Source organism: Ricinus communis, chromosome 9 (genome assembly GCF_019578655.1).
Source record: "Ricinus communis isolate WT05 ecotype wild-type chromosome 9, ASM1957865v1, whole genome shotgun sequence".
In the NCBI taxonomy this organism is placed as follows: domain Eukaryota; kingdom Viridiplantae; phylum Streptophyta; class Magnoliopsida; order Malpighiales; family Euphorbiaceae; genus Ricinus; species Ricinus communis.
The window spans coordinates 26,633,625-26,658,542 of NC_063264.1; the positions used below are offsets into that span (position 1 = coordinate 26,633,625).

Sequence of the window (24,918 nt, forward strand, 5' to 3'; positions counted from 1 at the left end):
TCAGCTTTAGTTTTGATTGCAATTTAATCACCTTACAAATAAGAAATCAATATGTCATATTTTTTCTAATTCTAGTAGCTTTTGAAAAATTTATCCCATAAAACTAAGGGTGAGCAAAAAAATCAAATCGATCAGAATTGAATATCAGTAGCTTCGATCAATAGAAACTAAATTTTAAAAATATTTAATAAACAAAACATATAAAGTTTAAATTTCAATGTGAAACTTAAAAAGTTTCAGTTTGACAATATTTATGTCCTTAAATAAGTCATTTTAAGCTCACACACAGGAATTAAGAAATATAGAATATTAAATTGTCTCAATTATAATAAAAATAGTTTTATGGGTAAAATATCAATTTATTAAAATATATAAAATTTCTATAAAATTCTTTTCACTTTAGTGAATTACTTTTTTCCTACTTCATTAATACTTTCTCTTACATTGAATAACGATAAAACTAGAAAAAAAGTAATTTCCTTTCCAAAAGAAAAGAAGTAACTAATTTAGTTACTTCTTTTCTTTTCGAAAGGAAATTACCATTAGTTGCTGAAAATAACATTTAATTTAAAATAATATTTTTTAAAACTATATTTATTCAGAATAGAGAAAGTAATATACCATAATTTATAAAGAAAATGAATAGTTAAGTAGTTTAATTAAATTCGTCAAATTTTAGTTTAAAAGTAAATTAAAATATGAAAATAAGAGAACAAAATTTCTTTAAATGGAAATTATCATGTTTGTCATTCATAAAATAAAACAAGTACATCTTGACATATAATTATATCTAATTAAATTAACACTAATCAGATAAATAAATGGATAAGGGTTTATATGAATCATATAAATTCAAGTACCCATATAAACTTTAAATAGGTCATATATAAATAAATGAGTCATATATAAATACTGGAATCCTCGTTGCATTATTCCATGGGCCTGATGCACCCCAACCAAATATGCTATTAACTTTTCTTGATTCTGAAGAGGCAAGCTGCACAAATCTACTAAAGATTTCTGTAAATTAGAATCAACATTTTAATATATAATGCTGCAGTGTTACCTTCTTGCTTTCGTAACCAATCTTATGAAAAATGAAAGATCTAAGGATATATTAAAAGATAATTTTGTGATTCATCAACTAAATGATTGTTTTCTCATTTCAATATAATTATTCTCAGGGGAAGCAAGTTCTTTAAAAAAAGGGCTTTGAAATAGGATATCATATTAGAAAAAGATGCAAATAAGCTCTTAACGTTTGAAACAAGGAGCAGATAAGCCCTTAATCTATTTTTTAGTACAAATAAATACACAAAAATATTTTACTGTATTCTAAACTCCCTGAATAGACGGAGACTCAATTGCAAATAACATCGTTATCCAATAACATTTTCAATATCAATTCTAATTTTTAATTTTAAGAAACCTGTAACTTTGATTTTTTTAAAAAGAGAACATCACCTTCACCACCTACGACCCTTCTCCATCATTATTATCCTCATCACCATCACAACTGAGAGCTTCAGCCAATAAAGGATCTCCATTACTATAGAGAAGACTATGTGTAACTACCTGGAACCATATTACATGAGGTATTGTCTGCTTTGGCCCTCAAAGGCCTCACGATTTTATCCTTTTGGCGGGTTCGAGAACTTCTCATGAGGTCTCCCATCTTGGAATTTTTCTGAACTAAGCACGTTTAATTTTGGATTTCCTACAACTCTACAGCCAAAAAGCTAAAAAGTGCCTCATGTGATTATTTCAAACTCTTTACATATATGTTATCAACCATTCCTCGCTCATTTTAATGTATAATTCAATTCATTCATGTACCCCCGTACCTTAGAGTGTTGTCATCCTAGAAGCTTGCCAGTAGCCGCTCCTTATCCAGGCATCCTATCTTTGCCCCGGCGTCCACTTTCCGCCCTTATCGGACCGCTCTCTAAGTCAGGTTATCACATGTCCACCAGCTTCTGCCTAGTTCATCCTCGAACCACACATCTATTAGAGGGGTCCTACTTTGATAGCATTTGTAATGACTCAGAACCAGATTACATGAGATATTGTTCGCTTTGGCCCCCACTGGCCTCACGGTTTTGTCCTTTTAGCGGGTTCGAGAACTTCACAGGAGGTCCCCCATCCTGGAATTTCTTTGAACCAAGTACGTTTAACTTTGATGTTCCTACAACTCCATAGCCAAACAACCAAAAAGCACCTTATGTTATTAGTTCCAACTCTTTACATATATATTATCAACCATTCCCCCCACCCCTCATTTCAATATGCAATTCGATTCATTTATGTACCCCCGCACCTTAGAGTGCTGCCATCCTAGAAGCCTGCCAATAGTTGCTCCTTGTCCAGACATCCTATCTTTGCCTCAGCATCCACTTTTCGCCCTCATCAGACCACTCTCTAGGTCAAGCTGTCACATGCCCACCAGCTTCTGCCTGGTTCGTTCTCGAACCACACATCTACTAGAGGGGTCTTGCTCTGATACCATTTGTAAAGTCCCGGAACCAGATCACACGAGATATTTTTCTCTTTGGTCCCCACTGGCCTCACGATTTTGTCCTTTGGTGGATTAGAGAACTTCACAAGAGTCCCCCCATCCTGGAATTTCTCTGAACCAATTTTGGAGTTCCTACAACTCCACATCCAAACAGCCAAAAAGTGCCTCATGTTATTAGTTCTAACTCTTTACATATATATTATCAACCATTCCCCGCCCCATTTCAATATGCAATTCAATTCATTCATGTACCCCCGTACCTTAGAGTGCTGCCATTCTAAAAGCCTGCCAGTAGCCGCTCCTTATCCAGGCATCCTATCTTTGCCCCGGCGCCCACTACCCGTCCTCATCGGACCACTCTCTAGGTCAGGCTGTCACACCATGTGCTTAATTTCTTTGAAAAATCAAATACCCAAAATTTACTATCCCAATTTTATTTCTTTTTCATTATTAATATAGATATAATCTTTCAAATACCTAAAAGCAATCATCAATAATATCAAAGCAAACACTTTAAATCAATAATATCAAATTTGACAATTTATCTCACATCTTCAAAATTTCATTTTGTAAACAAGAAGCATTAAAGCAGAGGAATTACAAGAAGAATAAGTGGAGGTGGATAAAGAAGCTAAAGGAGGAAGAAAAGATTAGTTGGAAGAATACCAAAAGTTGGAGCGTGAGGAAACAGTGCTGCTACCTTCATCATCGGCACAATCTCAATCTCAATTTCACTCCGAAATCTTAATTTCCAATTCGTGGTTTTTGGTAATTAAATTCTTTTTTCTTTCTTTTTTTACAAATATAATATCTATTTTATACTATTTTTACCATTGCTGTCACTTCTTTTTTTTTTTGTTTCTTTTTATTTCCTCCAACAATGAAGAAGGTGTGCTATTTTAATAAATAATCACTTGCTTCTTTTACTTTTTCACTAAAATGAGAAATAATAAAAAATCTAATACATGGGCAAAAGAAAATAAATCGAATATCAAATAAAATTATGCAGTAACCAGTTGGAGAACTAGTCGTTTAAAGTATTGTCATATCCAAACTCAATTAATTTCACTCACCTCTTTCAACTCAACTTATTGTCTCTTAGAACAAAAAAAAAGACATAATTGAACTAGATTTGGAGGGTTGCACCAGGCCTGTGCTATAGTGCAACACACAGGCAATGCTCAAGGACTCCAATAGCAAGCTATTGTGATGAGTCCTCTCCCTAAAAAAATAAATTTAATATCATGTGAATCAATGATTCACGTATCAGATATTAAACTGATAAGAACAGATACTACACTTGATCTTAGCCAAAAGGCCGAGAAAGGTATGCTTTATTTGTTAACTTCACTTTCCTTTTATACTTGTTCCTTTAGCAGTTTTTCTTTGGCTTCTCAATGTGGGATATATACTTTTGTCATGAGTTCACAGTTTCATAATACATTTGCCAGTTTTATTTTTTTTATTTCTTTCAACTAAGAGTGTAGGGTGAAATTTAAATATTTTAGAGAGAAAATTACATAAAATATTGTATTTTGAAAAAAATATTTTATTTTACTTTACTTTTTTTCTTTCTTTTTTACTAATATAATATCTGTTTTATACTATTTTTACCATCGCTGTCACTTCTTTTTCTTGTTTCTTTTTATTTCCTCCAACAATGAAAAAGGTGGACTATTTTAATAAATAATCACTTCCTCCTTTTACTTTTTCACCAAAATGAAAAAAAATAAAAAAATTGAATACATGGGTGAAAGAAAATAAATCGAACATCAAATAAAATTATGCATTAGCCAGTCCGAGAACTAATCGTTTAAAGTATTGTCATATCCAAATTCAATTAATTTCACTCACCTTCTCTTTCAACTCAACTTATTGTCTCTTACAATAAAAAAAAAGACACATAATTGAACTAGATTTGGAGGGTTGCACAAGGCCTGTGCTATAGTGCAACACACAGGCAACGCTCAAGGACTCTAATAGCAAGCTATTGTGATGAGCCCTCTCCCTAAAAAAATAAATTTAATATCATGTGAATCAATGATTCACGTATCAGATATTAAACTGATAAGAACAGATACTACACTTGATCTTAGCCAAAAGGCCGAGAAAGGTATGCTTTGTCTGTTAACTTCACTTTCCTTTTATACTTGTTCCTCTAGCAATTTTGTTTTGGCTTATCAATGTGGGATATATACTTTTATCATAAGTTCACAGTTTCATAATACATTTGCCAGTTTTGTTTTCCTATTTCTTTCAACTAAGAGTGTATGATGAAGTTTAAATATTTTAGAGAGAAAATTACATAAAATATTGTATTTTTTAAAAAAAATATTATTTTTACTTTATTTTTTCTATCATTTTTTACTAATATAATATGTATTTTATACTAATTTTTTTTACCATTGATGTCACTTTTTTTTGTTTCTTTTTATTTCCTCCAACAATGAAGAAGGTGGGCTATTTTAATAAATAATCACTTGCTCCTTTTAATTTTTCACCAAAATGAGAAATAATAAAAAATCTAATACATGGGTGAAAGAAAATAAATCGAATATCAAATAAAATTATGCATTAACTAGTGAGAGAACTAGTCATTTAAAGTATTGTCATATCTAAACTCAATTAATTTCACTCACCTTCTCTTTCAACTCAACTGATTGTCTCTTATAATAAAAAAAAGGACATATAATTGAACTAGATTTGGAGGGTTGCACCAGGCCTGCGCTATAGTGCAACACACAAGCAACACTCAAGGACTCCAATAGCAAGCTATTGTGATGAGCCCTCTCCCTAAAAAATTAAACTTAATATCATGTGAATCAATGATTCACGTATCAGATATTAAACGATATTAAACTGATAAGAACATATACTACACTTGATCTTAGCCAAAAGGCCGAGAAAGGTATGCTTTGTTTGTTAACTTCACTTCCCTTTTATACTTGTTCTTCTAGCAGTTTTCTTTTGGCTTCTCAATGTGGGATATATACTTTTGTCATGAGTTCACAGTTTCATAATACATTTGCAAGTTTTGTTTTCCTATTTCTTTCAACTAAGAGTGTATGGTGAAATTTAAATATTTTAGAGAGAAAATTACATAAAATATTATATTTTTTAATAAATATTATTCTACCTTTACTTTTTTTTTTTCTTTTTTACTAATATAATATTTATTTTATACTAATTTTTTTACCATTGTTGTCACTTCTTTTTATTATTTTTCTTTATTTCCTTCAACAACGTAGAAGGTGGGCTATTTTAATAAATAATCGCTTGGTCCTTTTAAGTTTTCACCTAAATGAAAAATAATAAAAAGTCTAATATATGGGTGAAAGAAAATAAATCGAATATCAAATAAAATTATGTATTAACGAGTGAGTGAATTAGTCGTTTAAAGTATTGTCATATAAAAACTCAATTAATTTCTCTCATCTATCTCTTAAAATAATAAAAAAAAAGAACACACAATTGAACTAGATTTGGAGGGTTGCACCAGGCCTGTGCTATAATGCAACACACAAGCAACACTCAAGGACTCCAATAGCAAGCTATTGTGATGAGCCCTCTCCCTAAAAAAATAAATTTGATATCATATGAATCAATGACTCACGTATCAGATATTAAACTGATAAGAACAGATACTACATTTGATCTTAGCCAAAAAGGCCGAGAAACGTATGCTTTGTTTGTTAACTTCACTTTCCTTTTATACTTGTTCCTCTAGCATTTTTTTTTTTGGCTTCTGAATGTGGGATATATACTTTTGTCATGAGTTCACAGTTTCATAATACATTTGTCGGTCTTATTTTTTTATTTCTTTCTAACTAAGAGTGTAGGGTGAAATTTAAATATGTTAGAGAGAAAATTACATAAAATATTGTATTTTGAAAAAAAATATTATTTTTACTTTACTTGTTTCTTTTTTTTTTATTAATATAATATCTATTTTATACTATTTTTACCATTGTTGTCACTTCTTTTTCTTGTTTCTTTTTATTTCCTCAAACAAAGAAGAAGGTGGAATATTTTAATAAATAATCACTTGCTCCTTTTACTTTTTCACTGAAATGAAAAAAATAAAAAATCTAATATGTGGGTGAAAGAAAACAAATTGAGTATCAAATAAAATTATGTATTAACTAGTGGGGGAAGTAGTTGTTTAAAATATTGTCATATCTAAACTCAATTAATTTCACTCATCTCCTCTTTCAACTCAATTTATTGTCTCTTAGAACAAAGAACAAAGGACATATAATTGAACTAGATTTGGAGGGATGCACTAGGCCTGTGCTATAGTGCATCACACAGGCAACGCTCAAGGACTCCAATAGCAAGCTGTTGTGATGAGCCCTCTCCCTAAAAAAGTAAATTTAATATCATGTGAATCAATGATTCACGTATCAGATATTAAACTAATAAGGACAGATACTACACTTTAATCTTAGCTAAAAGGCCGAGAAAAGTATGCTTTGTTTGTTAACTTCACAGATAACAACAAGCATTTCTCACATTCTCAAAATCTTAGTTTTTACGGATAATTTTCAATTGCCAATGTTCTGCTGTTTCCCAATCGACTTTCTTGAGATGTAATAATGTTGGAATAACGGAAATTATGAAACTGTCATGTTATTGGCTTAGCTTAGTAGATCATGGTACAAATATGAAAGACATTTGCAAATATAAACTTTCAAAAGCCACCTGTAAAAGTGGTAGCCGGTGTAATTTCCTATTTAACAGAAGGGAACATGTAATATGCTTCTTATTTGCAAGGTTATGTTGTTAATAGAATGCCAAAATCCCACATTGTTTTAAAGATATAACCCATGACTCAAGCCTGCAGATATAGGCGAAGGCAATTACTGTTTACAAGATATGGAGCCATGCAGTAAGCACAAAGCGAACTATTCTTTCGCCTTTTACTAAAGAATACCGTGTGCTTGCTGTTTACAGTGGCATACAATGATTTTTGGAAGGGCCCTATTCTTATTAGAGTTGAGCCCTTTATTATTCCCGGTTCAACCTTTTCAATCTTATTGAATAAGATATAACATTTGTCTCTGTAAATTATATATCGGTTCCTTTCTTTGAAACACTTTGCTGGTGCTCTTGTATCCGAATCCATAAATCAGAGGTCCACAGTTCGAATACATATAAGCAATTATATAGTCAATGAATCTTGAAACGAAACATGTACCAAAGCAAACAATGAATTTGACAAGTGCTCGGGGGTTGAAGAAGAATTACCAATGAATATAGACAAGAATCAAGAGGATGCGATGTTGCGAAAGAACAAGAATTGCAGAAGAACTATCGGGAAAATCGACAGGCACTGGATTATATGGAACTTGCCATTGAAGAACAAGAATTGAATTTTTAAGAAAATCAAGGGGTGGCAGTTGATATAGTACTGGCGCCTATGGAAAAGCATGATATCCTGGCTCTGGCAGCTTCCATGCGTTGGCCTTCTGATCTTGAGGACTCAATTATTCTTGATGATGACATGGATACTACATGAAAAGGAAAAGAAAAGAAGAAAAACAAAAAAGAGAAGCTGACATAGCAATCAAAATATGTTGGACTATGTCATCGCCATAAAAATACTTAACATGCTATCTTAGATATTTTTTAAGTCTCACTTATTTATTAAATTAAAATTCTAAATAAATATCTTTTTAATTTAAAATATTAAATTATATAGTAATCGAGACACATTTAAAAAAAAAAAATTAATGAATCACATATGTTTAGATCATCATACTTATTCATTTATGTTACTCTCAAGATTTATTATTTGAATTTTTTCTATTATTTTTTTTTCTTTTCAATAGAATTATTTTTTTTACTTTCAAAACTATGTTCATTTATAAATTTATATTTATAATTATTCTAAATTTTTCTTTATATTATTAACAAATAAATGTGCTTCTTTTTATAAAGTATTAAATTTGAAATCTTAAATTTTTGAAGGGATAATAATATAAATGGTCACTAAACCTTGCACTTAGTTTCATTTTGGTCATAAAATTGTAATTTTTTTTTCAATCATTCAATTATGTATCTAATTTAGTACTCGCAAGTTCATGAATCATTCTTTTAGTAAAACGGTAAATTCATCTCGATGTCGATCTCCCAAGAAATTATGAGGCCACTTATTATATAGACTAATTATCAACACAAAACAATAAAATTAAATTTAAACACTCTAAACTAGTATTATGAGAAAGTAGAATATTCATACAATAAATAAAATAAACTATAAAGTAAATATGCAATGCAAAAGCAAATGCTTATAATTTAAAACTATATATTAAAGACAGTATTTAGCCTAGCCATTTATTTAGTAATCTCCTTATTTTACTTTAAGCCTAGATCTAATGAATGAGATAATGATGTGCCTTTTTCTTTAGCCACTCAAACTAATAATGTAACTAAAGTTTTTTTACCAATATAGATTGAAACAAAGATGGCATCTCTAATACCGAATATAAGTTTATCTAATAGATAAGACTATAGGTATCATTATCTCCACCAAATATTATCTCACAATAACTCTTAATATAAATCATATTAATAATATATTATGACTAAAATGCCCTCCTTGGCTTTGTATAATTCAGCTAGCACAGCAAATAACAGATCCACACGTTTTAATCTTGGACATTTGAAATCAACAGTTCTATTTAAGCTCATTTTTTGAGTATTTTTCTCTATATTTTTCTCTTTTGGCTAATATTACAAGAAAATAGATAATTAAGCTTACATGAGGTACAAGTATATTTTTTTTTTCATATTTTATATATAAAGCATACTATTGGAGCACTAAAACATCCTAAATATATATATATATAATTTGGACCTATCATTCAACTTTAATTTTGATTGTACTTTAGTCACCTTAAAAATAAGAAATTGACATGTCATATTTTTTCTAATTCTAGTAGCTTTTAAAAAATTTATCCCATATAACTAAAGGTGAGCGAAAAAATCAAATCGATCGTAATTGAATATTAGTAGCTTCGATCAATAGAAACTAAATTATAAAAATATTTAATAAATAAAACATATAAAGTTTTAAATTTCAATGTGAAACTTAAAAAGTTTCAGTTTGACAATATTTATATCCCCAATTAAATCATTTTAAGCTCACACATAAGAATTAAGAAATATATAATATTAAATTGTCTTAATTATAATAAAAATAGTTTTATGAGTAAAATATCAATTTATTAGAATATATAAAACTTATATAATTTTTTTTCACTTTAGTGAATTACTTTTTTTCCTACTCCATTAATACTTTCTCTTACAATAAATAAAGATAAAATTAGAAAAGAAGTAATTTCCTTTCGAAAAGAAAAGAAGTAACTAATACTCTATTAGTTGCTGGAAATAACATTTAATTTAAAATAATAATTTTTTAAACGATACTTATTTCAGAATGGAGAAAGTAATATACTATAATTTATAAAGAAAATGAATAGTAAAGTAATTTAATTTAATTCGTCAAATTTTAGTTTAAAAATAAATAAAAATATGAAAATAAAAGAACGAAGTTTCTTTAAATGGAAATTATCATGATTGTAATTTATAGAAATAAACAGGTACATCTTGATACATAATTATATCACAATAAAATTCATTAAAAATATATAAAAAAAGATAAAAGATAAAAGATTTCCACAAAAAGTTTTTTTTGAATCTCGTATGCTTCTTATTAATAAATTTAATGCAAAAACATAAAACAAAGAATTAAAATGCTAATATATCAAGAAGCTTAAAAAAGAACTTTATTATAGAGAAAGTGATGCTAATAAAATTGTAGAGACAAAATTGAGAGAACTAAAAAAATTATGCTAGTTAAATTTATTTATAATAATAATAATAATGATAAAATTAAAATAATTTACCAAATTTAAATACTAATAATAAGAATAATAGAAACTAAAATCTATAATAATAATAATAATAATAAATAATAATAATAATAATAATAATAATAATAATAATAATATATTTAAAAAATTTATTAAAAATAATAAAATTAATACTAATTAGATAAATAGATGGATAAAAATTTATATGGATTATATAAGTTAAAGTATACATATAAACTTTAAATGGTTGATATTTAAATACTAGAATCCTCGTTTCCCATTATTCCATGGGCCTGATACTGTTTTTTGATTCTGAAGAGTCAAGCAGCACAAATCTACTAATATTTGAGGTTAATGAGCATACTATTTCAGTTTTCTACCTCGTGTGAAATAAAAAATATAGACTTATCGCTCGCGTCCTTCCTTTCTTTTGTGTTCTTGTCTACCCTAGTGTCTAAATCAATTCGATTTGATCCTTACGCTCAGCCGTACGGAGAAGAACAAATAACTTGTGATCTCCTGTGTACCTCTTTTTCTAATATTTGTTTAGTATGATGGTTTGGCCGGTGGCATTGATGCTTTACTTGATCATCAAGTGGGATGAGACATAAATCCACGCTCGAAAGGGAGAAATCATATTGTTTTCTCATTTCAATATAATTATTTTCAGCTAGTGTTGAGAACGGGGAAGCAAGTTCTTTAAAAAAGGGCTTTGAAATGGGATTTCATATTGGGAAAAGATACAAATAAGCCCTTAATGTTTGAAGCAAAGAGCAGATGAGCTCCTAATCTATTTTTTAGTGCAAATAAATACATAAAAATATTTTTACTGTATTCTAAGCCCCCTGAATAGACGGAGACTCAATTGCTAATAATATTGTTGTCCAATAACATTTTCAAATCAATTCTAATTTTAAATCTTAAGAAACCTATAACTTTGATTTCTTTTTAAAAGAAAAATTAAAAAGCCATCACTTCCACCACCTACAACCCATCTCCACCACTATTATCCCCATCACCACTACAACTGAGAGCTTCGGTCAATAAAGAATCTCCATTACTATAGAGAACCGCAGCTACCATTACACCTTCATGATTCCTCATTATACCACCAATACCAATATGGCCAACATATGAAAAATATAACACTATCAACATTTTAAGAATCTAACAGAAGGTTTTACCTAGTGAGCAACATTCCAGTCCAACCATTATCATCAGCAAAATAACCAAAAGCCCAACCATGTGCTTAATTTCTTTGAAAAATCAAATACCCAAAATTTACTATCTCAATTTTTATTTCTTTCTCATTCTTAATATAAATATAAACTTTCAAATACCTAAAAAAAACACATCAATAAGATCAAAGCAAACGCACTTTAAATCAATAATTCCAAATTTGACAATTTATCTCACATCTTCAAAATTTTATTTTGTCAACAAGAAGCATTAGAGCAAAGGAATTACAAGAAGAATAAGTGGAAGTGGATAAAGAAGCTAAAGGAGGAAGAAAAGATTAGTTGGAAGAATGCCAAAGGTTGGAGCGCAAGAAGACAGTGCTGCTACCTTCATCATCAGCACAATCTCGATCTCGATTTCACTCCAAAATCTTAAGTTCCAATTCGTGGTTTTTGATAATTAAATTCTTGGTTGGTGTGATAAGAGAAGGAGATGGAATGAATTATGCAGTTGTGATGGTAGATGTGCTCGAAAAAAGGAATGGGTTTTGATTTTGATTTTTTATTTTAATAATAAAGTTAAGTATATTAAAATTTATAATTATTAAATAAAATATATTGTTTATTCTCCTTTCTCAGTGTGTTAAACAAAAGTTTGTTTCAAAAAGAATTTCCGTCTGATAGAGGCTTAGAATAGAGTAAACATTTTTACGTATTTATTTGTGCTAGAAAAAAAGAGTAGAGGCTTATCTGTTCCTCACTCCAAAAGTTAAGGGCTTATTTGCACCTTTTTCCTCTCATGTTTGGGCATAGAGCAGTTGATGTGGAAACCATTTCTCTTATTTTATTCTACTCTTTTAGGCCTAAAAGCCTCTTCCTTTTTTTTAACGTTACAAGTGTTTTTCGTTAGTTGCATATGGAAGTGGAAAATAAGATCGTTACAAGTATTTTTCGTTAATTGCATATTGAAGTGGATAAAAAGATCATTAGAAATGAAGTGCCAACCCAAAAATAAACAACGTAAAGATACCCTATGCATGTGATAAGAGCTATCAAACACTATATCAAAGTTTGAACAATGGGTACTTTAATTTATTGAAAAAAGTATAAAGAAATTGAATTGATAAAAGGCTCAACCCTAACAAGAGAAGACCCCTTCCAAAAATTACTGTATGCCAACTCAAAGCAACAAGCACACGGTATTCTTTAGTAAAAGGCGAAAGAATAGTTCGCTATGTGCTTATTGCGTGGCTCCATATCTCTCATCCTGCAATTGCGTTACTGCTATATTTGCGGGTCCTCAGTCATGGCTGATAGCTTTAAACCCATGTGGGATTGCATCATATAACCTAGCAAATTTCTTGCATATTTGTACCACATAACATGGGAGCATCCTGCCAGTTTTCACAGTTAGTTAATTTCTGTTATTCCAACAATATCATGTTTTAAACGATATTTCAGTTGTATTTAAAGCAATATTTTCTTTATTACGTGAAGAAAATAAAGAGTGCAACTATTTTTAAAATCTTCAACAAGAGTTTCCTCTATGATTGCAAGAACTTATACTAAAGTCTATTATTTCTTCTTAAATAGTTTTAACTTATTTTCTTCTTCATCTCAAGTTCTGCTTCAAACCTATCATTCACTTTATTACGTGAGCTTTATCCTTTCCAAATCTACTTTTAACTTTCCTTAATCCTGGAGCTTCACCCTGGCTTCCGAGTTTAGACAAGAAGCACATTTCTACTGAGGATTTCTGCCTGTTAGCATCAGGATTTTAAAATAATGCTCCACTCGTTACCTTCTCCTTTGCTTTCGAGTGGGAAACAATTCAAAACCAAATCGAATCAACTAAATCATTATTTCCTCATGTCAACAAAATCATTTTCATCCTCGGCATGACAAGTTTTAATAATGGTGAAATTAAGTACTTCAAAATTTTGATCCCAATAGTAACGAAGAACTGTACTAAAGTTGGTCTTCTGAAATGGGAAATCAAACTGTTGTAATCATTAAAAAGAAAAAAAAAAAGAAAGAAAAGGAAGTGTTTGTCATAGGGCAGATGCAGTGGAAACCATTTCTAATTATATTGTTTTAGGCTTAAAAGGCTCTTTTTTTCCATTAATTATGTCTCAAAAAAGAATAAACATTTAACTGCAATGATACCTCCACGACAGTATCAGTATGAAACTACCAAACACTAGATAAAAGCTTGCATAGGCAAAGTATTGATAAAGGTCGAATGTTAAAGGTAAAATTGAAAGGATTGAACTTGGATTGATGAAGAGCCCTTCCAAAAATTGTTAGAGAATAATTAACTATTTTATCAGGTATATACACAAAGGAAACCTGTACCTATACCAGAGTTAACTATTAGAGTATAATTGAATGCAAGAACCAGTTCACTAACTTACCAAAGATAAGCAACGGTTCCTCAGAACTAACTAAGCAAATTGCCAGTGTTCAAATGCAAGAGATCTCAAATGGACATAAATATAGCTGTTCTTGGTATTGTGCACTAAGCTAAGATTTCAAGAGTGACTTACCTTGACTTTAAGATGAAGGAAATGAACATCTGTACGAATTTTAAATGAAGAAAAGAAAATGGAGCACTGCACATAACAACCAAAATATATTGGACTATGTCATTGCTATAAAAATCTTATCCCACACGGAATAAGTATTACGGAGAAGTATTAAACATGGAATATAAATAGAAAGCAAATAGCATCAAGCAAACATACTTACCTGGACGGGGTCAATGGGCGATCAAGAAAGTTCATGGCCTAGGTAGTTGGTCTCCATTGCACTTAGGAGATGCACCTGCCTAAGGTCTCCCCAAGTGGGAGAGCCTACGTCATAATTTGTGATAGTGGGGGCCTGCGTTCGCGCGGCCCCTTTCCATGCCAATTCTAAACTTGCCACTAACTCCGGGAAACCTATGAAACTAGAGACATGTCTGGTGAAAAATTTAAAGCAGCTTCATTTTGAGGGATGAGTCCTATCAACGTGTATAAGTAGTCCTTTCAGAACTGTGAATTACTGATCCTACTGATATTGAATTTACAATAGCTTGTGACTGGGTTGAGCTACTAAGCCCTGCAAAATCTAGCTGATACTCTTACTAGCAGACTCTTACTGCAACTGGTGTTGTTTAGTCAGACAGTTAGAAGAATCATTCCTTAATTTCTTTTCTTTCGTACACGGATGGAATATCCAAATTCGCACAGTAGAAACAAAGCTGAACATATTGGCAAGATATATTCTCTTTTAACATAACAATCTTAAAAACCAGCAATTCAATTGCTACAAAGAGCCAATGTTTCAATGTTTATACAGTCTTAGAACACTAACATTTCAGCCCACATTGACGAGGCAAAAGAAGAATGTGTTGGTAAGCAAGAACTGAAAGTATTTTTAAGAATTTGCATAAATCATATTGTTCATTGAATAGCTAAGCCCTATTTATACAGCAAGATTTTAAAATTAAAATTCAGAAAAGTCTGCTACAAATCAAGAAAATCTAAACTGATTATTGACTACCTTATTTGCCTTAAAATAAGGAATGATATTTTATTTGCCTAAAGACTAAGAACAAAATATAACTAATGCAGCTTCAAAAATCATAAAGTTAACACTCCTTGATGTTGGAGCTGCAAACTCCAAGAATCATTCCTTAATTTCTTTTCTTGTACTTGATTTGTTCATGGATCTAAATTCTCACAGTAGAAACAAAGCTGAACATATTGGCAAGATATATTCTCTTTTAACATAACAATCTTAAAAACCAGCAATTCAATTGCTACAAGGAGCCAATGTTTCAATGTTTATACAGTCTTCGAACACTAACATTTCAGCCCACATCAACGAAGCAAAAGAAGAATGTGAGAGAAAGGGATAATAAAAGGGAAGTGAAGGTATTGAGAAAAGCATACCTTTCTCGGCTTTTTGGCTAAGATCAAGTGTAGTATCTGTTCTTATCAGTTTAATATCTAATATGTGGATCATTGATTCACATGATATTAAATTAAATTTTTTAATGGGAGGGTTAACTACAGTGGCTTGCTACCGGAATCCTCATGCATGGGCTGGTGCAACCCAACCAAATCTACCGTTTAATTTTGTCATACTTCTGAATTTATAAATATTTAATTGATTAAAATTATACCTCTTATAAAATTGATTATATTTATTATTCATGCACGACCTAGTAAAATAAAGAATATATTTAATTAGTTAATTGTCAACTGCTCTTTCGATGACAAGCTTCCTCATCACAAGCTTTCCGATAACACCAATATCGTGGTAATTGGACTCTTTTGAAAAATTAATGGTTGAAAATTGTTCGGTGCATTTTGAGATGATCGGGGATTAGATTAGAGAATTATATGCTGGACTCATTCTTTAAGCATCATTTTGAGTTCATGGACACATTCAGATTGTCTATCGGACTTCGACGGCTAGAGGTGAGCCAACTGCCTTATCTCGCATCTGATTAAATTATTTAGCCTAATAATTTTAAAATTGTTGATTAAAAATACATTGGTATTAATTTGAGAAAAATGATTTAGTGTATCTATGAATGTATCTTTGGAAAATTAAAATGTATTATTAAATTTAGTAAAGTTGAGCGATATGATAATCTTACAAAGACTCTATTACTAGTTGCTTTACACATATTTAAAAAGTGAAGTTAATTAACTAGAAAATAAGATTTATCGGAACTTAAAATCTTAGCCAGAAATCTGCAATAATAAATTAATTATATATAATTGAGATTTTAATTAAGTGATTAATCAATAATTAAATTCGATTATGTTATTAGTAAATAATTGACATAATTACAGAAGAATATTATAGTTTTTTAGAATAAATAAATATAGTAAAATTTACACTTAAGTGATTAGAAAAATAAATAGAATTAATATTAGCTATATGATAAATAATATTGTTGGCATGAAATAAGTAGATCGGATGTGATGCTTGATTTGTGGGGTAGATCAATTTTTATTTTTATACTCAGGGTTAATTAAAATAGTCGGCAAATAAATATTAATGTTAGAAAATAAATAAATAGGAGTAATAATTAGTATTAATCTAGTTATTAATCGGTATAGAGGAAAATAATTACAATGGAATTTCATGTGCTGGAAAATATTTAGACAAGCTAAAAATAATTATTAGACAATTGTGAATGATGAATGATTTTGTTCATGATAGATTAAATTCAATAAACTTTGGAGGTCTCGGATGAAAAAATATTATGAGATACATTATGTTTACTTTCTTACAGGTTGTGAACTCCTTTTACTAGGGAAACTAGTTCATTTTATAGGGAGGTGCTGTCAGATTTTCGGTAGAATTAATTAATCAAAATGAAAAGGAAATTAATAGGATTAAGCTAAAATAAGATCAAAATTAAAAAGTTAGAATTATATTTTAGATATAGGATAATAAACATTGGTTAAGAATAGAGATATATTTTACATTCCAGATGAGCTATAATTGGAGATGTTTATCGGTGAATTTTAGGATTGTATGCTCGAATAGCAATCTGGAGAAAATTAACAGAAAGTTTAGTGAAAGCATAGTGGGTCAGGCCCTACATACTAGGTGAGTGGATAAACTAATAATATCGTATCTTTGAGTAGTATATTATTTATATTTATATTCTCATGAATTGTTGAAATGTTTCTTTTAGAAGTTAGTTAATTTAAATGTATTTGAACTTCATTATTTGGTATAGAAATTGAGAATAGAGAATTATATTTTTGGCTTTATTTTATATGTGATTATGATTTTACATAACTGGATAAATGATTATATGACTTATGAGATCACACATTGGACATTAAATGTTATCACAATATATTGTCTTTGTGACAACGCTTAGTATACACATTGTTTTTATGGCATATGCTAGGAGGTGCTTTTTAGGGGCTTATTGTTTGCACGCGTATGACTAGAATTTCCGCTTTGGGCTGCATGGTTAAGATGTCTGAGTGCCCAAAGTTGCCAGGAATTAGTAAGGTACATCTATGAGTGTATACTGGTTTCTACTAAATTATTGATTTTATTTGATGTTATTTTACTTGACATGATCTCAGATCTTAAACTATTACCGACATTGTTTTAAAATGAGCTGAGAATATGTTGACCTCAGATGAGAAAATGTATTGCAGTTCCACATACATAATGAAGAGATTATTTATCTATTTAGTTAATAAAATTTCATTTGTGCAGTTAGAATGCCTTTGATCAAATATTTATTTTCAAAATAATAGTAGTATTTTCTTCAGTAGAAAAGTATTTATAAATAGTATAATAATATATATGTTTATTTCAATCATTGTCTGTTTCCATTTGTTATTTGTTTATCCTCTTTCTAAATTTGACTCACCCATTTTTCTACCCACCAGTGTTATACAGGATGTGTAAAAGTAGCAATACATTGTCGGTTAAGAGACATATATAATCAATATCATTATATCCTTAAATTTCGTTGTTAATTAGTTGATCAAGTAGCTCTTTCTAAGGTTTTATCCACCCAAAACACAAAACACTTGGTTGATCAAGATGCAAGAAACATAAAACAGTTCTTCTCCATGGACAAATATGGCAATTGGGTTAAGATTTTGTCCACTTGAGAAAGAGTTGGTAACTTATTATCTATACATAAGGAACAATGGCAGATTTTCATCTATTGAAAACTAGCTTCCTATGAAATATTGTGATTTCTACAGTAAAGAAGATCCTTGAAAAATATGGAAGAAGTCTGGTAGAGACAAGTTGGGCAATCATAAAGGTCTTTACTTCTTCACAATATTAAAGAAGATAACCCCTGGTCGGGACCATAATATCAATCGCAGGATTGTCTCCACCGCAAGGACTTGGCATAGTGAGATTAGGTAATAGCTCAAAACTTCATCATAATGGGGTTACAACATATATGAAGCGATTTAATTATAAGAGCCCATCAAAATTAGACCAAGATCATTGTTGGAACATGCTTGAGTATAGTTTGGAGGGTGGAGAATCTCGTTATGCTCTTTATCAACTCAAAAATAGCAGAGAACAATCTAGAAAAAAAGAAGAGACAAATTATTAATGATAACTTTGTGGAGGCTTTTAAACCTATATAGAGCTTAAGGGTTGAGCAAGAATTGCTAAATTTGATTATAGAAAAGCCTAAGGCGGTTGATGTAGTACCTGCTATGCAAGAACAAGATGTAGGCAAAATGCATAAACGATACTATTATTATAACTATTATATCCATTTAATATCTCGACTCAATAATCACAAAAAATAATACCCTAGTTAACCAACAATAAATCATGTAACATTATTTTTTATTATTATGTAATAATATGACAGCCAGATTCTCCCACTAACTACTACATCACCTCCTATTTGGACACAACTAATCCTGGTTAGTTGTTGAACATTCTCTCAGCTCCCCTACCTTGAACTCATACCTTGCAATTGCACTTGGGAATTAAGATTTTTAAGCTTACTAGGATTAATTATGTACAGGTGAGTGGTGACGTGGAAGCTAGAGAAATAATCTACCGACCACATCAACACAAAAATGGTTGGAACTATGAGATGTAATTTAGTCATAAAATTGTAATTTTTTTTTTTCAATCGTTCAATGATATGTCTAATTTAGTACTCACAAGTGCACGAACCGTTCTTTTTGTAAAGCGATAAATTCACCTCGATGTCAATCTCTCAAGGAATTATTATGTCACTTATTATATAGTCTAATTATCAACATAAAATAATAAAAATAAATTTAAACACTCTAAACTAGTATTCTCAGAAAGTAGGATATTTATAAAATAAATAAAATAAATTATAAAGTAAATATGCAATGCAAAAGCAAATGCTTGTAATTTAAAACTATGTGCTAAAGGCAGTATTTAGCCTAGCCATTTACTTAGTAATCTCTTTATTTTAAGCCTAGATTTAATGAATGAGATAGTGATGTGCCTTTTTCTTTAACCACTCAAACAATAATGTAACTAAAGTTTTTTTTATCAACATAGATTGAAACAAAGATGGTGTCTCTAATACACAATATAAGTCTATCTAATATATAAGACTAGAGGTATCATTATCTCCATCAAATATTATCCTACAATAACTCTTAATATAAATCCTAATAATAATACAATGACTAAAACGCCCTCCTTGGGCCTTTTATAATTCGGCTAGCATAGCAAATAGCAGATCCACACGTCTTAATCTTGGGCCTTTGAAATCAGCAGTTCTATTTAAGCTCATTTTTTGAGTATTTTTCTTCATATTTTCCTCTTTTGGCTAATATTATAAGAAAATAGACAATTAAGCTTACATGAGGTAAAAGTATATATTATTCTCATATTATATATATAAAACATACTATTAAAGCACTAAAACATCCTAAATATAAATACATAATTTGGACCTATCATTCAACTTTAGTTTTGATTGCAATTTAATCACCTTACAAATAAGAAATCAATATGTCATATTTTTTCTAATTCTAGTAGCTTTTGAAAAATTTATCCCATAAAACTAAGGGTGAGCAAAAAAATCAAATCGATCAGAATTGAATATCAGTAGCTTCGATCAATAGAAACTAAATTTTAAAAATATTTAATAAACAAAACATATAAAGTTTAAATTTCAATGTGAAACTTAAAAAGTTTCAATTTGACAATATTTATGTCCTTAAATAAGTCATTTTAAGCTCACACACAAGAATTAAGAAATATAGAATATTAAATTGTCTCAATTATAATAAAAATAGTTTTATGGGTAAAATATCAATTTATTAAAATATATAAAATTTCTATAAAATTCTTTTCACTTTAGTGAATTACTTTTTTCCTACTTCATTAATACTTTCTCTTACATTGAATAACGATAAAACTAGAAAAAAAGTAATTTCCTATCCAAAAGAAAAGAAGTAACTAATTTAGTTACTTCTTTTCTTTTCGAAAGGAAATTACCATTAGTTGCTGAAAATAACATTTAATTTAAAATAATATTTTTTAAAACTATATTTATTTCATAATAGAGAAAGTAATATACCATAATTTATAAAGAAAATGAATAGTTAAGTAGTTTAATTAAATTCGTCAAATTTTAGTTTAAAAGTAAATTAAAATATGAAAATAAGAGAACAAAATTTCTTTAAATGGAAATTATCATGTTTGTCATTCATAAAATAAAACAAGTACATCTTGACATATAATTATATCTAATTAAATTAACACTAATCAGATAAATAAATGGATAAGGGTTTATATGAATTATATAAATTCAAGTACCCATATAAACTTTAAATAGGTCATATATAAATAAATGAGTCATATATAAATACTGGAATCCTCGTTGCATTATTCCATGGGCCTGATGCACCCCAACCAAATATGCTATTAACTTTTCTTGATTTTGAAGAGGCAAGCTGCACAAATCTACTAAAGATTTCTGTAAATTAGAATCAACATTTTAATATATAATGCTGCAGTGTTACCTTCTTGCTCTCGTAACCAATCTTATGAAAAATGAAAGATCTAAGGATATATTAAAAGATAATTTTGTGATTCATCAACTAAATGATTGTTTTCTCATTTCAATATAATTATTCTCAAGGGAAACAAGTTCTTTAAAAAAAGGGCTTTGAAATAGGATATCATATTGGAAAAAGATGCAAATAAGCTCTTAACGTTTGAAGCAAGGAGCAGATAAGCCCTTAATCTATTTTTTAGTGCAAATAAATACATAAAAATATTTTAACTGTATTCTAAACTCCCTGAATAGACGGAGACTCAATTGCAAATAACATCGTTATCCAATAACATTTTCAATATCAATTCTAATTTTTAATTTTAAGAAACCTGTAACTTTGATTTTTTTAAAAAGAGAACATCACCTTCACCACCTACGACCCTTCTCCATCATTATTATCCTCATCACCATCACAACTGAGAGCTTCAGCCAATAAAGGATCTCCATTACTATAGAGAAGACTATGTGTAATTACCTGGAACCATATTACATGAGGTATTGTCTGCTTTGGCCCTCAAAGGCCTCACGATTTTGTCCTTTTGGCGGGTTCGAGAACTTCTCAGGAGGTCTCCCATCTTGAAATTTTTCTGAACTAAGCATGTTTAATTTTTGATTTCCTACAACTCTACAGCTAAAAAACCAAAAAGTGCCTCATGTGATTATTTCAAACTCTTTACATATATGTTATCAACCATTTCTCGCTCCATTTTAATGTGTAATTCGATTCATTCATGTACCCCCGTACCTTAGAGTGTTGTCATCCTAGAAGCTTGCCAGTAGCCGCTCCTTATCCAGGCATCCTATGTTTGCCCCGGCATCCACTTCCCGCCCTTATCGGACCGCTCTCTAAGTCAGGTTGTCACATATCCATCAGCTTCTGCCTAGTTCATCCTCGAACCACACATCTACTAGAGGGGTCCTACTTTGATAGCATTTGTAATGACTCAGAACCAGATCACATGAGATATTGTTCGCTTTGGCCCCCACTGGCCTCACGGTTTTGTCCTTATAGCGGGTTCGAGAACTTCACAGGAGGTCCCCCATCCTGGAATTTCTTTGAACCAAGTACGTTTAACTTTGAAGTTCCTACAACTCCATAGCCAAACAACCAAAAAGCACCTCATGTTATTAGTTCCAACTCTTTACATATATATTATCAACCATTCCCCCCACCCCTCATTTCAATATGCAATTCGATTCATTTATGTACCCCCGCACCTTAGAGTGCTGGCATCCTAGGAGCCTGCCAATAGTCGCTCCTTGTCCAGACATCCTATCTTTGCCTCAGCATCCACTTTCCGCCCTCATCAGACCACTCTCTAGGTCAAGCTGTCACATGCCCACCAGCTTCTGCCTGGTTTGTCCTCAAACCACACATCTACTAGAGGGGTCTTGCTCTGATACCATTTGTAAAGTCCCGGAACCAGATCACACGAGATATTGTTCTCTTTGGTCCCCACTGGCCTCACGATTTTGTCCTTTGGTGGATTCGAGAACTTCACAAGAGGCCCCCCATCCTGGAATTTCTCTGAACCAATTTTGGAGTTCCTACAACTCCACATCCAAACAGCCAAAAAGTGCCTCATGTTATTAGTTCTAACTCTTTACATATATATTATCAACCATTCCCCGCCCCATTTCAATGTGCAATTCGATTCATTCATATACCCCCGTACCTTAGAGTGCTGCCATTCTAAAAGCCTGCTAGTAGCCGCTCCTTATCCAGACATCCTATCTTTGCCCCGGCGTCCACTACCCGTCCTCATCGGACCACTCTCTAGGTCAGGCTGTCACACCATGTGCTTAATTTCTTTGAAAAATCAAATACCCAAAATTTACTATCTCAATTTTATTTCTTTTTCATTATTAATATAGATATAATCTTTCAAATACCTAAAAGCAAACATCAATAATATCAAAGCAAACACTTTAAATCAATAATATCAAATTTGACAATTTATCTCACATCTTCAAAATTTCATTTTGTAAACAAGAAGCATTAAAGCAGAGGAATTACAAGAAGAATAAGTGGAAGTGGATAAAGAAGCTAAAGGAGGAAGAAAAGATTAGTTGGAAGAATACCAAAAGTTGGAGCGTGAGGAAACAGTGCTGCTACCTTCATCATCGGCACAATCTCGATCTCGATTTCACTCCGAAATCTTAATTTCCAATTCGTGGTTTTTGGTAATTAAATTCTTTTTTCTTTCTTTTTTTACAAATATAATATCTATTTTATACTATTTTTACCATTCTTTGTCACTTCTTTTTTTTTTGTTTCTTTTTATTTCCTCCAACAATGAAGAAGGTGTGCTATTTTAATAAATAATCACTTGCTTCTTTTACTTTTTCACTAAAATGAGAAATAATAAAAAATCTAATACATGGGCAAAAGAAAATAAATCGAATATCAAATAAAATTATGCAGTAACCAGTTGGAGAACTAGTCGTTTAAAGTATTGTCATATCCAAACTCAATTAATTTCACTCACCTCTTTCAACTCAACTTATTGTCTCTTAGAACAAAAAAAAAGACATAATTGAACTAGATTTGGAGGGTTGCACCAGGCCTGTGCTATAGTGCCAACACACAGGCAATGCTCAAGGACTCCAATAGCAAGCTATTGTGATGAGCCCTCTCCCTAAAAAAATAAATTTAATATCATGTGAATCAATGATTCACGTATCAGATATTAAACTGATAAGAACAGATACTACACTTGATCTTAGCCAAAAGGCCGAGAAAGGTATGCTTTATTTGTTAACTTCACTTTCCTTTTATACTTGTTCCTTTAGCAGTTTTTCTTTGGCTTCTCAATGTGGGATATATACTTTTGTCATGAGTTCACAGTTTCATAATACATTTGCCAGTTTTGTTTTTTTTATTTCTTTCAACTAAGAGTGTAGGGTGAAATTTAAATATTTTAGAGAGAAAATTACATAAAATATTGTATTTTGAAAAAAATATTTTATTTTACTTTACTTTTTTTCTTTCTTTTTTACTAATATAATATCTGTTTTATACTATTTTTACCATTGCTGTCACTTCTTTTTCTTGTTTCTTTTTATTTCCTCCAACAATGACGAAGGTGGGCTATTTTAATAAATAATCACTTCCTCCTTTTACTTTTTCACCAAAATGAGAAAAAATAAAAAATTGAATACATGGGTGAAAGAAAATAAATCGAATATCAAATAAAATTATGCATTAGCCAGTCCGAGAACTAGTCGTTTAAAGTATTGTCATATCCAAATTCAATTAATTTCACTCACCTTCTCTTTCAACTCAACTTATTGTCTCTTACAATAAAAAAAAAAGACACATAATTGAACTAGATTTGGAGGGTTGCACAAGGCCTGTGCTATAGTGCAACACACAGGCAACGCTCAAGGACTCTAATAGCAAGCTATTGTGATGAGCCCTCTCCCTAAAAAAATAAATTTAATATCATGTGAATCAATGATTCACGTATCAGATATTAAACTGATAAGAACAGATACTACACTTGATCTTAGCCAAAAGGCCGAGAAAGGTATGCTTTGTTTTTTAACTTCACTTTCCTTTTATACTTGTTCCTCTAGCAATTTTGTTTTGGCTTATCAATGTGGGATATATACTTTTATCATAAGTTCACAGTTTCATAATACATTTGCCAGTTTTGTTTTCCTATTTCTTTCAACTAAGAGTGTATGATGAAGTTTAAATATTTTAGAGAGAAAATTACATAAAATATTGTATTTTTTAAAAAAATATTATTTTTACTTTATTTTTTCTATCATTTTTTACTAATA

The 24,918-nt window shown here is 30.4% G+C and overlaps 9 non-coding genes and 2 pseudogenes across 9 annotated transcripts; 3 read left to right on the forward strand and 8 right to left on the reverse strand.

Annotated features, from left to right (window-relative positions):
- Positions 1-3,650: 3,650 nt before the first annotated feature.
- Positions 3,651-3,846, reverse strand: LOC112537274. Its single transcript, XR_003081148.2, has one exon. It is a non-coding gene; the product is annotated as a U2 spliceosomal RNA (small nuclear RNA).
- Positions 3,847-4,436: 590 nt separating this feature from the next.
- Positions 4,437-4,632, reverse strand: LOC112537275. The gene has a single exon (XR_003081149.1). It is a non-coding gene; the product is annotated as a U2 spliceosomal RNA (small nuclear RNA).
- Positions 4,633-5,221: 589 nt separating this feature from the next.
- On the reverse strand, positions 5,222-5,427 carry LOC125371269 (annotated as a pseudogene).
- A 573-nt stretch (positions 5,428-6,000) lies between these two features.
- LOC125371268 lies at positions 6,001-6,197 on the reverse strand. Its single transcript, XR_007217568.1, has one exon. It is a non-coding gene; the product is annotated as a U2 spliceosomal RNA (small nuclear RNA).
- A 590-nt stretch (positions 6,198-6,787) lies between these two features.
- Positions 6,788-6,984, reverse strand: LOC112537550. Its single transcript, XR_007217569.1, has one exon. It is a non-coding gene; the product is annotated as a U2 spliceosomal RNA (small nuclear RNA).
- Positions 6,985-7,394: 410 nt separating this feature from the next.
- LOC112537551 lies at positions 7,395-7,512 on the forward strand. The gene has a single exon (XR_003081291.1). It is a non-coding gene; the product is annotated as a U5 spliceosomal RNA (small nuclear RNA).
- A 5,192-nt stretch (positions 7,513-12,704) lies between these two features.
- Positions 12,705-12,824, reverse strand: LOC112537109. Its single transcript, XR_003081025.2, has one exon. It is a non-coding gene; the product is annotated as a U5 spliceosomal RNA (small nuclear RNA).
- Positions 12,825-14,310: 1,486 nt separating this feature from the next.
- On the forward strand, positions 14,311-14,471 carry LOC125371272. The gene has a single exon (XR_007217572.1). It is a non-coding gene; the product is annotated as a U1 spliceosomal RNA (small nuclear RNA).
- Positions 14,472-15,501: 1,030 nt separating this feature from the next.
- Positions 15,502-15,672, forward strand: LOC112535627 (annotated as a pseudogene).
- An 8,008-nt stretch (positions 15,673-23,680) lies between these two features.
- Positions 23,681-23,877, reverse strand: LOC125371262. Its single transcript, XR_007217562.1, has one exon. It is a non-coding gene; the product is annotated as a U2 spliceosomal RNA (small nuclear RNA).
- Positions 23,878-24,467: 590 nt separating this feature from the next.
- Positions 24,468-24,663, reverse strand: LOC112535635. The gene has a single exon (XR_003079720.2). It is a non-coding gene; the product is annotated as a U2 spliceosomal RNA (small nuclear RNA).
- Positions 24,664-24,918: the final 255 nt, after the last annotated feature.